This window comes from Balaenoptera acutorostrata, chromosome 8, assembly GCF_949987535.1.
Source record: "Balaenoptera acutorostrata chromosome 8, mBalAcu1.1, whole genome shotgun sequence".
In the NCBI taxonomy this organism is placed as follows: Eukaryota; Metazoa; Chordata; class Mammalia; order Artiodactyla; family Balaenopteridae; genus Balaenoptera; species Balaenoptera acutorostrata.
The window spans coordinates 49,278,674-49,294,876 of record NC_080071.1 but is presented as its reverse complement, the minus strand read 5'-3'; positions in this window follow the sequence as shown (position 1 = coordinate 49,294,876).

The window sequence follows — 16,203 nt, the reverse complement described above, 5'->3', positions numbered from 1 at the left end:
TGTAAGAAACTGAAGTGTTTGCTTAAAATAGCCCCTTGGACTACTTTAAGTTCTCCAAGTGTTTTCTTTATTTAGGCAATATCTAGGTATTGTTCCCTTTAAGAGGGAAAGACAAACAGTGTCTTTTATACAGTTTCAGATCACTTCACGTCATACAATAAATATCAATAGTAAATAACGAAGCTATTTGACAGTTTTAAAAATTATGATTAATAATGCATTCATTCTAAAAGTATTTATTAAATGTCTTCCATGTGCCCAGACTGCCTCAGTTTGAAGATTCTAAGTATTTCTATGATCGTTAATTTCATAGACTACTGATTATAGGCCATAGTGTAGTCTTTTCTATTTAGGATCCAAAGTAGGCAGGAGATCAGGATTTTTCTGGACTGAGGGTACAGTCCAGAGCCTCATACGTAGTGTGTGCTCAGTAGATGTTAGTTCTCTATCTCTATCCACCCCTCCACACTTTTCTTCTCCGGAAGTATAAGGGATCAACATCCCAAACCCTGAGTTTGTCATAGTGGATGTAAGCTTCATAGGGGTATAGAGCTTGTCTATTCTATTCACTTCTGTATTTCGGAACCTGGAGAATGCCTGCCACCAAGTAGGAGCTGCCTAAGTGAGTGTCCACAGGCAGCAAGCATGGCCCTCCGCAGCGCTGCTCAGGAACTGTGGAAGCAGCTCTCCACTCCCCTCCGCCCCACCTCAGTGTAAGCACCAGGTCCTCTTCTTTCTTCTCCCAGGTTCTTTGGTTGCCTCAAGGTTTACGAGGTAAAAACTACTCTTTATAGTGAGATTGGCAAGCCATGCCTCACGTTTTTCCTCAGTTTACCTCTTGTTTCATTGCTCTCTGTTTTTTTTTTTTTTTAATTTTTATTTATTTATGGCTGTGTTGGGTCTTCGTTTCTGTGTGAGAGCTTTCTCCAGTTGTGGCAAGCGGGGGCAACTCTTGATCGCGGTGCGCAGGCCTCTCACTGTCGCGGCCTCTCTTGTTGCGGAGCACAGGCTCCAGACGCGCAGGCTCAGTAGCTGTGGCTCACGGGCCCAGTTGCTCCGCGGCATGTGGGATCTTCCCAGACCAGGGCTCGAACCCGTGTCCCCTGCATTGGCAGGCAGACTCTCAACCGCTGTGCCACCAGGGAAGCCCTGCTCTCTGTTTTGATTAATTTATGTTTATTTCTTTAACATTGATAATATAATGGAATACTCGAGGCCCCATTCCATAGTCTTAGCTCCTAAAAAATCTTCTTCTGGCTGGAGTAACAAAATTTAAATGTCTTGTTGGTCAAAGATAAAAGTTAACCATAGGGAATTGTTCTGTGCTTACACTTTGTTGGTGTTTATTTTCAGTTCATCTATTAAAGATCAGGAGGATTATAAAAGAGAAGCAGGCACCTCAAATTAAATTTTAGTCATACATTCTGTGGAATTACAGTGGTTCCAGGGGATGCATGAAAACTCTTATTACACTGTGTGGTGAGTTTTAATTACTTGCAATCCAAATATGTAGTACTTGCAAAAGAAATTCACCCTTACAAAGGTGATATCTTGGGTATACAACACTGCTTCTAACCCAGTAATATAATAGTGTGAGCACAAAATTGCACACAATCTGTGCACCCTGAATAGTTAAGCTGTTTCATACTATCTGTACTCTGTGGATGCTAGGTAGATGACAGCTTGGAGAATCACTCACCCATAGGTGATCTGAGAAGATATAATAGATTCTGTTTGCAATTCTTTTTTGCTATCTTAATTCTCAAGAGAGAACTGCACTGTGTACAGAGTTGCTGAGATTGTGCAGGTACTACCTGTGTGGTGATACGATAGGTGAGAATGTCTATTTCAAGCCAGGTATAAGAAGGTAGAGCATATTAGGGGATCATTACTGGTCAAGCGTTTAGTTTCTTAGCGCTCAGGTCTAGAAACTTAGTAAAATGCTCCCCAAGAGATCTAAACCTCAATTTCCTTGTCTGTAAGATGGGTATAATCATCATGCTTACTTCATGGTTTACTGTGAGAATTAAATGAATTAGTATATGTAAAGTATTTAGAGGAGTGTCAGGTACATAGCAAGTGCTCAGTGTTACCTATTATTATTGTTTATTATTATAAGTAGGTTATATTTGCTAAACTCAAGAGATGCTGGTTTCTACCACTGTTTTAATTTGCAGAGAGGCATATCCTTTCTAGGGAAAAGAATACTCCCTATTACTCCCTCTGTCCAGCACTATGTGACCTGTGATATTAAATTAGTAAATTCTAGATTATGTGGTGAGAATTAAGTGAAAGGAAAGTGAATTGGATGGCTTTAAAGGATTTTTTGAGTAAATGTTGCAAAGGCAAATGATTCTCATATCTACTATTGTGATCTTTCTCGGGCTACCAGTCAGGTAGTTCTCTTTTCCTTGGATGGTGCTGACAATCAATCTCTCTTTTCCCTCCTTCCTTCCTTCCTCCCTTCTTTCCTTCCTTCCTTCCTTCCTTCCTTCCTTCCTCCCCTGAGTAGGGGCAACTCCTTTCCAAGGAGGGTGTAATCTCCCTCAACAGCCTTTCCACCCCTAAGACAGCCTCCGATATTTCTAATTAATTATGATTAAGTATTGTATTAGCTTGCTAGGATTGCTGTAGCAAAATACCACAAACTGGGTAGCTTAGAACAGCAGAAATTTGTTTGTCTCACAGTTCTGGAGGTTAGAAGTCCGAAATCAAAATGTCAACAGGGTTGTGGCCTTCTGAAGGCTGTGAAGGAGATTCTGTTCCATGCCTCTGTCCCAGCTTCTGGTGGTTTGCTAGCAATCTTTGGTGTTCCTTGGTTTGTAGATCTCTGCCTTCATCTTCAGGTGGCATTCTTCTTCTTGTGTGTCTATGTCCAAATTTACCCTTTTTATAAGGATACCAGTTATATTGGATTAAGGGCCTGCTCTACTCCAGTATGACCTCATCTTAATTACATTTGCAATAACCCTATTCCAAAAAAGGTCACATTTAAAGGTACTGGTGATTAGGACTTCAACATAGGAATTTTGCAGGGGTGGGGGGGTGCGGGGGAGGACAACAATTCAACCCATAGCAATCATGATCCTCAGATCCCATTTTTAAATGCTCACATGCAATGGGACCTGTTCCTTGGGTTTGTGCCTTACTTAAAAATTATGTAAAGAAAAATTCACCAACCAAAAATGAACAAATGAACCCACCCACTGCCAGCCAGGGATTTTAAAGCTCAGTTGACAAGTTGATTGAGATAGGCTTCATTTCATAAGCACAGGTTCAGAAATGACATTCTCTTACATTCTTACAAGGATCTAACACCCAGTAAGTTGTAGTGTGAAAAATAAGTTCTAAAAAAAGAATGAGTAAACAGATAAAAGAGAAAAGAACCAAATCTGAAAATTTTCAGATTTTATATAATCTACTTGCTAGGAAACTATAAGAGTGCCACCCATCCTGTATTCTGTGGAATTGTTCCAATCTTACCACGAAAATCTTACATTCTGTAAACTTAACTTTCATATCTGAAAAGTTTCTGATAATTTTCATATCTTAACTTTCATATGTAGTACATGCTTAGTATGTACTAGAGTGGTAAAACAAGTTAATGGTTGATGATGACTTATATTACTACCTCTTTTTTGCCTGGCACATAGTGTAAAAAGTGTGGAAGGTCTACTGATGAATAACTGAAGATATTTTTAGTAGTTGCCTTTTACAGCATATAACATTTAAAAGTAAATAACCTTTAATTGGCTATTTTTTAAAAGGTAGAGATGAGATGAGTGTTTTGGTTCGATAGCCAGGCTTCCTCTGATATATGTCTGTTTTTAATAAAATTTAAATACAGATACCTTTGGAAGCACAGTTATAATGGGAAATGAACAAATTAAGTTTTTTATCCTTTTATCCAATTTATAATCTTTAACACTCATTAAAAATTACTGGAAACAAGTGCTTTTTTTTTCCTGAGGAGACGTCTTACTCTGAGACATCTTACTATATAACACAGGCAAGTTTTAGTATTTTTGATGTTTGATACCTATCACCTAAAGCAGTATATCTGAAAACTATGCAACATTTTTCTCACTAGTGATAATAGTCTGGAGAATCTCACAAAGCAGTAAAACCCTATTAAGTCATAGCTCCTACATGGACTACTAATTTCTAAAACTCTGTACTTTTTGGCTTAAACTGCAAACAGTATTTTGAGACCAAGCTTGTATTTCCATAAACAGTTTAACTAAATTAAATTTCAAAAGGTTGGATTCCACTTTTTTGAGGACTTCTATGATACCGTATAATAGATATAGTATCTAAGGCTTCTACGATACTAGAAAACTGTTTGAATTTTTCACCTTTTGATTCATGATTTTATTCTTGTGGTCACTGATTAGTAGGGCAAACACAAACTCAAGATATTCTTATGCTCACAATAAAAGACAAGTTTTCAGAATCAGTTCAGATCTTAATTTATTTCTATTTGTTGGAATAGATTTCATTCCTTTTATGAAGGCAAAAAGCCATTGAAATACACTTCTTCAGAAATGCTAGCAACATCACAGGTACTGATGAAAAATCCGAAGGATTATTAGTCCTTTTCTTTGAATTATACACAGCATTTTAATTAAATTATGTAATTAACATTAACAAATTAATTAACATTGCCTTAATTTTCCATTCAGCTCTATCAGTGGTAACTAAAAGCACCAATTTTATGTCTAGTTATAGCCAAGGAATATCAACAAAACACTGAGTTTTAACAAGCCCTGAAAATGGTTCTGATACAACAGTAATTTTGAGGATAGCAAAAGCCATTTTCATCCTATTTCTTTTTCCTTGCTCACAGAATCCCTATTTAGATATTAGTTGGAGATCCAATGATCTCAGGGAAAGTGGTTCTAGTTTCTGGCCTAGGAGTGAGCAGGAAACCCAGTTCTGACCAATGGAGTATAAGGGGCAATTCCCTAGGGGTCTCCTGTGGAATATTTTCCTCTCTGATAAGAGACAGGGTACTCAGAGAAGCTCCCTGCCCTGTACCACTAGCTACATCTGTTCTTGAACATGGTCATGGGAGGACATGAGGCTTGGGACTCCTCCAACAATCTTGCCAGCCAGAAAAGTCCAAGAGACTCTCAGAGACTCTAAACCTGACATCATAGGGCTGCTGAGCCAACATACCTGCAACAACCTTTCTCCAAACTGTAGGGGGGAAAAAACCTCATTTATTTAAGCCACTATTGGGTAGTATTCTGAGTATTTTGACTTGGCAGCTGGAAGCATTACTAACTGATATAACCAGACATTTGTAACATAGTACATTACCAAAGCATACACATGGGATTCTTAATGGCATCCATTTGCCCATTCATTCATTCATTCCATCAACAAACATTTCTTAAGCAGCTGCCATGTGATAATCACTGTGCTAGACACCAGAAACACAATGTTAAGCAAGACAGACACGTCTTCCTGCAGTTTGGGAGAAATGGCATGAGTTATTCAACTCAGTTGCTAACGTATAAACCCCCCTTCTCACCCCTGCTTTTAGGACAGGTTGTGTGTATGTGTTTTACACCCCACTTCCTGTTTGTGAAGTTATCCAGGAAGTTTGGCCAGTCAGCACTACGCAATTCCTTAAAAGATCAGGAGGAAACTTGGTCCAAAATTTTTCAACAATTTCTAACCCCTAAATTAGGACTTTAATATGTAAACACGAAGATTTAAAGGAGGAATGACTGAAGACAATGAAATTATAGAGGATGGAGATCAAGTGAGCATGAACTTAAGAACGTTTGGGGACTCTAATCAGGGTTCTTTTCTGAAAGTTTGAAAATGAACTTTTAAGGCAAATAAAATACTGAGTGTAAGCAAATGGAATAGTTTTTCAGATAGGGAGTGATGATAAATTCATGTTACAAAATCAAAACACAGATTGAGGAAATGTGGAGATCAGTGAAGAGATGGCTCTAGCAGGTTTCTAAGGTGTCTGTCTCTAGGTTCTGATGAAGTAATTGACATTTGAGGCTCACCATGTACCAGGCACTATGTCTGTTGCATCTCATTCATGCCCTATATTGACTATGGAAAGAGACATTACTGTCTCCATTTTACCAAAAAGGAAGCTGAGGTCCAGAGAGTTAGGTAACCTCATCACATAGTTAATAAGAAGTAGAGTTGATTGAACTCAGGTTTGTCTAGTGTGGAACAGTGTGTCCTCCTGCTATGCCTTACTACTTCCTTAAAGACAAAGAGGCAAGCCACTATCATCTACAAATTATCCTTTTGTCCCAAAGTTGGAGACTGAATCTTGGATCCATGGACCATTAGGTTAATTCCATCTGGCATTTAGAGTCTTGTTCTTGGGAATAGTTTAAAAAAGTGTCTAACTTCTTAACAGCAGAGCCAGCAATTAAAACTTAAGTTCAAAGGATCTGGACTAAATATCAGAAGGATCTTCTTTCCTCTTTTAATTTCAAAATAAATGGATTTCAGTAGAGACGTTTCCTTTCCCTTGAGGAGGTGATAGTTATACAGGGATAATTTGAACAGTAGTTATACCCAGAGTTGACCTGGACATATATAGACAAAGGGAAATTTATCAGAGAGATGTTTTGACCAGTAATCCTTATAAACACCCCAGAAATGGTTACCCACTCTTTTGTTTGTTGAGCCATCAGTTTATATATAAGGCTAGACTTTCAGATTTAGTTGTGTAAGCCTAACTGTCTTTTTACAGACATGAAAGTATTTTGAACTGGAAGTATCAAAACAACTATTTTGATCTTTTTCTACATGAAGATAATAGCTACTTAATTTGACCAAAAGGCATAGTTACGGAACTTCTGGGACTTTTGTCCCATGGGGATCTTTATATACTATTATGGTTTGCAAAGCAGTTTGGAACAAATAGCATTGATGAGCCAAGCAGTCTCTGAAATAGTGAACAGGAGAAATCAGGAGACTTGTGATATATTGGGTGGGCCAAAAAGTGCCTTCGGTTTTTTTAAGTAAAATAAAAGACACATTTTTCATTTTCACCAAGAACTTTATTTAACAACTTATTCACCCTTTTGTTCCACTACCTTCTGCCATTTTTCAGGTAACTTCATAATTCCTTCTTCCCAAAACTTTTTATCTTTTTGAGCAAAGAACTGTTCCAGGTGCCTTTTGCAGTCTTCCAGGGAATTGAAATTTTTTCCATTAAGAGAATTTTGTAAAGACCGAAATAAATGGAAATCCGAAGGTGCAATGTCTGCTGAATACGGTGGATGAATCAGAACTTCCCAGCCAAGCTGTGACAGTTTTTGTCTGGTCATCAAAGAAACATGCGGTCTTGCGTTATCCTGATGGAAGATTATGTGTTTTCTGTTGACTAATTCTGGATGCTTTTCGTCGAGTGCCACTTTCAGTTGGTCTAATTGGGAGCAGTACTTGTTGGAATTAAACGTTTCGTTTTCCTGAAGGAGCTCGTAATAGAGGACTCCCATCCAATCCCACCATATACACAGCATCACCTTCTTTGGATGAAAACCGGCCTTTGGTGTGGTTGGTGGTGGTTCATTTTGCTTGCCCATGATCTCTTCCGTTCCACATTATTGTACAGTATCCACTTTTCATCTCCCGTCACAATTTGTTTTTAAAATGGAATGTTTTCATTACGTTTAAGTAGAGAATCGCATGCGGAAATACGGTCAAGAAGTTTTTTCTCGCTTAACTTATGTGGAACCCAAACATCAAAGCGATTCACATAACCAAGCTGGTGCAAATGATTTTCAAAGCTTGATATGGATGTTTTGAGTATGTCAGCTATCTCCCGTGTGGTATAACGTTGATTGTTCTCAATTATTGTTTCGTTTGATTGCTATCAACTTCAACTGGTCTACCCGACTGTGGAGCATCGTCCAGCGAGAAATCTCCAGCACGAAACTTCACAGACCACTTTTGACACGTTCCATCAGTCACAGCACCTTCTCCATACACTGCACAAATCTTTTTTTGCATTTCAGTTGTGTTTTTATCTTTCTTGAAACAATAAAGCGTAATATGCCAAAAATCTTGCTTTTTTTCTTCCATCTTCAATATTAAAATGGCTACACAAAAATTCACCAATTTTGATGTCTTTTTTTAAAATGCACGCTGATATGACAGCTGTCACATACAATCTAACAAAATTGTTTCGAATGAAGTTAACGACAATTAAGTGCTACTTTATCCATCTTACGGAAAAAAACCGAATGAACCTTTTGGCCCACCCAATACTTTTACTTTAAAAAGTGTGAACAGTTTGAAAGAGAAAATATGCCAGATTTTCCCTGGGGCCATATAGCACAATCAAATAAAGATAAATACCAATGTAATATAATTCATGAGATTTCAGTGAGGAATTATTTCCTAAGTATTTATTCACCAGCTTAGTATAAACTCACAATAGGTAAATGAATACACTTAATTTGCTATGATTACAGTCTTGTTTGAGCTGGTCAACTGCTTAATGAGACTTTTTTTTTCAGTAGACTGAAGAGCTTCCTATGACACAAATATGAACCTTTCCTAAACCATTTTATCCTTATTGTTTGACCTTAGCGTAGATGGTCCACCCTCTGAAGAGCTGACACAATTAATCATCATTCTGCATCAGTCCACTTTACCTTAAAGGGCAATTGATTGCTCATACGAAGAAAAACAAATTAGGCATGTCTAAGTAATCGGTACTAAGAAGAAACAACTAAACTCATTTAATGATACCTAGATCCTCATAAACTGATAATTGTAGCCTAGGTGTTTTTCATTTGCAGTTTTAAATTAGTCAAAACATTAGTGTCTTCTAATGTGACTTCTTAGGGATGCATCTTAATGCTAAGAACACAAAGTAAATTACTAAAAGTACATACCTTGTGACCACAAGAAATGGGATGCTGAGCTTGCCACAGCACAGTAATTGGCCATTAATGTCTATCAGAAGGAAAGGGTGGGGATGGAAAAGGGAAGACTCACAGTCAGTGTTGATGGAGGGTCAGGTGAAACTAAGAAAACAATCCTTGAAGAAGCTGAAGTCAGCCTAAGCTGGACTTCCAAAATCAAATGAAAACTAAAAGTTCAAGGACACATTCTTTGAGAGTGATAGCCTTGAAAATATTTTTGTCCACCAGTTCTAGCAGCATATTTTATGTATTTTTGAAAACCAGTCTTCACATGTAAATGCAATGTTCTTCAGGAAGCAAAACTTCAAATACCCATTGTTACATTTCAGATAGCTGATGGACTAAACAATTAAAAAAAAAATTAAGTGCAGAGCACCAAAAGAGTTACCAAACCAAGGTCTCTTACTTGGTGATATTATTTTCTAGCTTATGAATATTTGGGCCTAGTAGATAAATAAAGTAGTCTAAAAATAAACAAGGATCATTTGTTCCTTTAATGAATACCTCAAAATTCCCCAGAGGTATAATAATGAAATCAATTCAAGTGTAATATCAAAGATAGAAAACTATCATCCATTTTCCTCTTAAAAAATAATACCATGTATGTGGCAGAAAAATCTATTGAGGTTTATTTTAAATGCATTATTGCAACTCAGATTTTTTAAAAGCTTAATTAATTAGTATTTTATGGATCATTGTCCTTGAAGATAATTTACAGTTAGTCCTGTTCAAAGGTTGAAGTGGCATAAACTGATAAAAGGAAACCTTCCTGTGGTTGAAGGAATTAAACCACAGAAAGTTTAATCTTTTTGTTTCTGGATATATAGGAAATACATGCTCATTATAAAAGTATGTAAGTAATTACATGCTCATTATATGGAAAATTATTGAGAGGAAAATAAAAATCACTAAAGCTAACTACTGTTATTGAATCGCAGACAATTTTGATGAATTTGATCTCAGAGATCAACTAAAGCACTCATTTACAAATAAGAAAACAGACCTTAGATAGAGGTAAAGTAAGTTGCCCAAGGACACAAAGCTGCTTATTAGCAAAGATGGAACTTTGTCTCCTGATGTCTAATCTGAACCTTGTTTCTGATATACCATGCTGCCCACTCTCTTTCTCCCTGCTCTTTTGTTCACTTTTATCTTCAGCCCCTTAAGTTCTCCTTAACCCAGTCCCCTTTCCAAACCCATAATATCCTTCATTACAAGCCCCCATCACTCAAAACTTTTCCTGCTTCCAGAGGGACATGTACAGTGTGTGTGTGTGTGTGTGTACATAGGCAATGGACTTCTGGGATTGACTTGATGTATGACCTCCATGATCAAAAACCTTCTGCAGTTATTAGAGGATTAAGTAAGAAAACATCAAAGCACATTGTAGACTAAAGAGACCTATGCAAATATTAATTATTATTCTCCTAGGTAGAACATTTTCTAAATATGAAAAATTATTCTCAAAAATGCATTTCTTCTGCCACTATAGAAAAACCCCAATCTCCTATACCTGATACTGAATCTGTATCTATGTTGCTTTCCAAGTAGCTTAAAAATAACCTCTTTAATCATGTAAAATCTATACTGATTAAGCCCCCTTTTAAAATTCTATTTCCCTTTACAGTTCCAAGAAATTCCTTTAGACTATTTTTGAGATAACATTTTTATAAAGCCCTGACTTTCAAGACTGATTACAAAATTCAGCAGTACGCAGTCTAAAAATAAAAACGGAAACCCCCCCAAATATTTTATTTTTATTTTAGTCTCCCCTTTTCATACCTAAAAGTATAAAACTGAGCTTTTCACCAACCTATTTAATGTTATTTTATCCATCTTATAGCCACACAGTGCTCTGAAAGGGGGGCTGTACTCTCAGCTGGACTTGGGCAGTGGGCACCATGCGAAAGAATTCCAACAGCTCCTGGTATTAGGTGGTTCACACCCCACCAAAGAGATGGAATTACCCCCAATTCATCCCCCCCCCACACACAGTTTTACAGTGGCCTCCACCATCAATGCTTAGTTCTAAGTCCCTATGGGTGCCCGAGTCCCTGTCATCTCTAAGGGAGCCAACAGGAAGAAGAAGCCCTATTTATGCTTATTGGCATCACCTGCGTTGTCCCAAGCTTATTAGGTGGTGACGGGAAGAATAACAAAGTGGAAAGAGCAAGGGCTTTACAATCAGTCGAGTCTAGGCTTGAACCCTAGCTCTACCCCTCTCTAACTGAGTGACCTTAGGTGAGTTATTTAACCTCTCCGAGCCTCCAGTTTCTTTATGTGTACAATGGGAATAATAATAGTATTACTTCATAGGGGTGTTGTGAAGATGAGACAAGATAATATCTCATAAGCTCCTTGTTTAATATCTGCCACGGTGCTCCACATACATGGTACCTTTTGTTATACATGCAGCTCAATGCAGGTAACAATGCAGTAAAACTTCTGGCAGACATCCTTGGGAGGACCTTCTTATTGTATTTTTAATTATCCTTAAATGATGAAATAATAACTCTAGTCAGTATTTTCTAATTGCATCAAAGAAGAGGGCTGTGTCCAGGGCACATAATAAAGGTCTTCTTTATCATATTAGGGTCTTCCTTATTACGGGGTCTGTGTGTGCACAAATTCAAGGGACCCAAGATGAGGGATACCATTAGTCAGGATTTTATGGCTGTGAGACACCATTATCTTTTACTATGCTGCACTCATAATTGACATGTTGTAACAATTGGGCATCTTATGAAACTCTTAAGGAACAAATTAACAGTATGGAAGTAGTATTTACTGAAATAAAAAACAAACAAAATAGAAGAGCAGGACAACGATCACATCAGTAAAAGATTGGAGTGAGGCGGGAGCTGGAAAACAGGGACTCTTGCACTGGACACATGGACTATGTCACAAGGGAACATTAAGGAACTCTGAAATTTTTGCTAAGAGTCCAGAATGCAAGCTTCATGCATAAGTGTATGGCCAGCTTAGTGGGAATCATCTTCAAGGTGCTGCTTAGAAACAGGGATGCAGTGTGGAGTGTCTGAGACAGATGATTAAGGATATGAGCGTGTGTGACCCGGGAACTCTGCTCAGATGGGTGAGGCCCTCTGTGCTGTGAGGGGCTTGCAAGCAAATGGTGCAACTGAAACGGGCACCAAGAAGATCAATTAAAATGACTGAATACCAGAGAAATCCATCCCTGTTTTTTTTTTTTTTTTTTAAAGGATTTTCTTATTTATTTATTTATTTATTTATTTATTTATTTATTTATTTATGGCTGTGTTGGGTCTTCGGTTCGTGCGAGGGCTTTCTCCAGTTGCGGCAAGCGGGGGCCACTCCTCATCGCGGTGCGCGGGCCTTTCTCTATCGCGGCCCCTCCCGTCGCGGAGCACAGGCTCCAGACGCGCAGGCTCAGTAGTTGTGGCTCACGGGCCCAGCTGCTCCGTGGCATGTGGGATCTTCCCAGACCAGGGCTCGAACCCGTGTCCCCTGCATTAGCAGGCAGATTCTCAACCACTGCGCCACCAGGGAAGCCCAATCCCTGTTTTTTTAGCCTGAGGAAGGCAAGGCTGGGTAAGGCCAATCAAGGTTTGGAGAATGTGAAGGGAATATTGTGGTGATGCTAAGTGTCTGTCTTCTGTTTCTAAAGACAGCATACAAGAGAACGGGCCTTACATTGTAACATGAGAGAATTAGATTAGACAGCAAAAGAAACTACCTATGGCAAAAGTTGAGAGACTGAAACATTTACTAAATGAAATTTGTATGTTTTTTTCTGGCTGCACATGGAGAAACTAAACAGTAAATTTGGTGCCATGATTTTTGAGTTTTCAGTGAGTGTGATGGACAAGATGTCTCTTTTCCTCTTTCCAAACTCTCTTTCTTTTTTTAAGATTTTCTATCTACATTTATTCCAATGAATACTACTACTGAAAAATGGCAAACTTTCCATATATGAATACATTTTTTTTAAGAAAATGAGGTAAACTTCACATAACATAAAATTCACCATTTGAAAGTATACATTTCAGTAATTTTTAGTACGTGCACAATGTTGTACAACCATCACCACTGTCTAGTTACAGAACATTTTCATCACCCCAGAAGGAAACCCCACACCCATTAAGCAGTCTCTACCCATTCTCCTCTTCCCCAAACCCCAGCGCCTGACAACCACTCATATGCTTCCTGTCTCTGTGGATTTGCCTTAGGAATATATTTCTTTTGGAATCTTCTGATTCTGCATTTAATTTTACAACTAGAGGCTGCAGACTACTGAGTGTATCTCTGTGTGTGTATGAGAGAGACAGAGAGAGAGGGAAATGGAGAGAAAGGGAGAGAGATGAGAGGTCAGCATTCATGAGAACCTTTGCAAGGTCAAATCTATTTGAAATATTCAAACAAAATGCAAACGTAGAAGGATACTTATTTTTTAATTAGATGTCCATAACTTAAATTAGATGTCTGAAGGTAAATTTCTCAAGGATCCAGTCAATTACAGGTTGGAGAATTGTCAAACAGTTCTTGAGATATGCCTGCAGCATTGAGAAAGGCTTTTGAATGGCAACGTGGCTTTATCACTCCTATGTTAGGCTAAAAACTTTCAAACCCGACAGAAGCTCTGTCCTGGATCTGAGCTCTTCCTGTAATAGCTGATGATAACCCGATTATTTTTCTTTAGAGCAGTGTAGTGGTGACCATTGCTTAATCCGCATTTATTTGTCCTGGTGAGCACATCAGATACAGCAGAGGAAACTTAGGATGCCTGACAGGTAAGTGAAAAAGCAACTTAAAAATAAAATAATAAACCTCTTTTATTTTGCAACCATAAATACTTATTAATTTTAAATTAAAATGCACATTTTGTTCTGGCTGGAATTTTTTAAAAGTTAGTTAACCTATTTAACTTAAAAACTTGGAGAATGGACTAGAAAATGGTTTTTAGGACATCTTTTTTTTTGTAAACTGATTTAAAACTTGCATGGCTTCCTTAGTTATGATTACATTGACGGGAAGGTTGTGTTGTCTGAGTTCTGGAAAAAATACATATGACTTTTGAAAGTGATCTTAATTTTCAGCCAGTCAAGTAATTCCTCAGAAGGAAGAATAGCCAGTTGGGTCTTGTGATTTAAGAGGTGCTTTGTAATCTAGACTGTCAAGGCCAGGAGATTACTGTCATTTTGCATTTTGCGTGTATTTTGAGGATTTTTTATTCCATTTTCATTTTCAATTCCTTTCCATTTTATAAGCCCCAACAAATATATCTTGACTTTTCCCATTAATAAGGACTTAGGATTCCCCTGCCAAAGCGCAAACACATTACTAGTTTTGGTGTTATGGATCTTGCTTGTTTTCTTTCCAAATTTTCTTTTCCACAAGCTTCACTATAGTCTCCCACCTGTTCTTTTTGCCACCATTCTCTCAGTTTTGGCTTCTGAGGACTCTGGTGACAATGGAAAACAGAGTCTCCACATTACATTTCGAGATATGCATGACTTAGCTACTATTCCCACAAACATTTCTCAGACAGTGTGGACCGGAAGTAATTTTTTTTTAACCAACTGAATCTCCTTTAAGCTACCTGGAAGTTGGGGGCAGCACAGCACTCCCCTTATGGCAAGTAAAAATTAATGTAAAGCACTTGGAGGTTCTTGTTGCTGAGATATTCTGTGGCAAATATCATTATCTTTTGTGCCTTGCTTGAGGACCTATCCACAAAATTCATCTCCAGTAAGCGATTGCCATAATGTGGAGGAGTTTGATTCCTCTGTTCCCTCCTTCTGCAGGTGCCTCATATGAGTGTGCCTTGGTTTACTTCTCAAGGACATGTGGATACATGACCCTGTTCTCCAACTTCAGACAACAAACCAAATTTCTCCAGGAGAGAAGAGAAAGGACTTGAAAGTGCTGTGAAAGAAAGGAAAAAAAAGAAGGCTTGAAAAGGATAAAGGCAGTTAACAGCAGTACCTAAACTGTAAATCCCCTATCTCTGACCTCCAGACCACATCCCAACTGAATCCAGCTGCACCCCGCCCCTCGAACTCTGTGGCTCCTGATTGCCAGTCTAGATACAGGGCACATATTCCCGTGTGTCTCCTTTCACTACTGGGTGTCAGTCCGGCCTGTGCTCAGCGTGCGGAATCTCGTTGGAGTTTCAATGTGTAGGATCCAGTCCCCCGGTTTTGAGGAGATTGAGAAGGGTAAGGTAACCAGGGGGGCTACAGGGACTCCAGAGGTTCTGGCACAGAGGTGGTAGGGGTGGAGGTGGAAAAGTCAAGTAAGGTTCAAGTCTGGTCTTCTTCACAGTCATTCACTCGCCCCTCCAGGAGGCCACCGAATGGCTTTATCTGGGCAGGGACACAACTGGGATAACCGGTATTCCTGGTAACTGCCTGTGCGATACTAAGCCACTTGGGAGGAGAAGTGGGGAAGGGACGCGTGGGTGCGGGCGAGGGCCAGAGAGCGCTGAGAGAGAAGGATGGTCGGTAAAGGAAACGCTTGGGCTGCTTCCTCCTGGTTGCATCTTCAGGAAGGATTTGGAGACCCTAGCTCTGGGCTAGAGCTGGGTGCCCGAGTCGCTGCGGGACTTAACCTTTCCAAGGCTCCGTTTACTCCTCTGAAGAGGGCTGAACTCTGATCTTTGCGCCCCTTCCTGCCCTTTGATTCTGGCTCTTTGAGGGAAGCCCCGCTATGCAGTCCTGGGAAGAAAAGACATTCTCTGCCGCAGGCGGGCCGGAATGGGAAGGCAGGAAAGCGGCCACTGTGACACGGATTATATTTATTTAGATACCTATATTAAAAATGATTTTCGTTAACAAAACAAAACAAAAAGGATGTTCCCCCACCCCCAAGCCCCGGCTGGCGCTTTGCACGACGACCGTCGGCGGCCGCCCTCTCGCCGACTGGCCAGGCAGCTGGTGCGAAGAAGCGCGGCTCGGCCCCGGGCTTGCCGCTCGCCTCTCCCCGCCGCCCCGCCGGCTCGGCGCGCGGTCCTGCCCTTCCCGGCCGCCCGACCTCCCCGATCTCTAATCGCGGCCTCCCGGAGGGCGGAAAACCCGGCGAGCAGAGTTCATCCGGCGACTGTCCCCGCAGGCCCGCGGGTTGCTCGCGGCCAGTCGGACCCTTGCGCCGCGGGCGGGTGGCGACTCCTGGGAAGGGCGTGGAGGGCGGCAAGGCCCCTGACCTCGCGCTGCGGGGACGCCCAGATGGCCCAAAGAGGGAGGGGCGGCCCGAGCGGCGGCGGCCGGAGCTCCGCCCCAGGCCTCGTATAAGGGCCGGCCTGAGC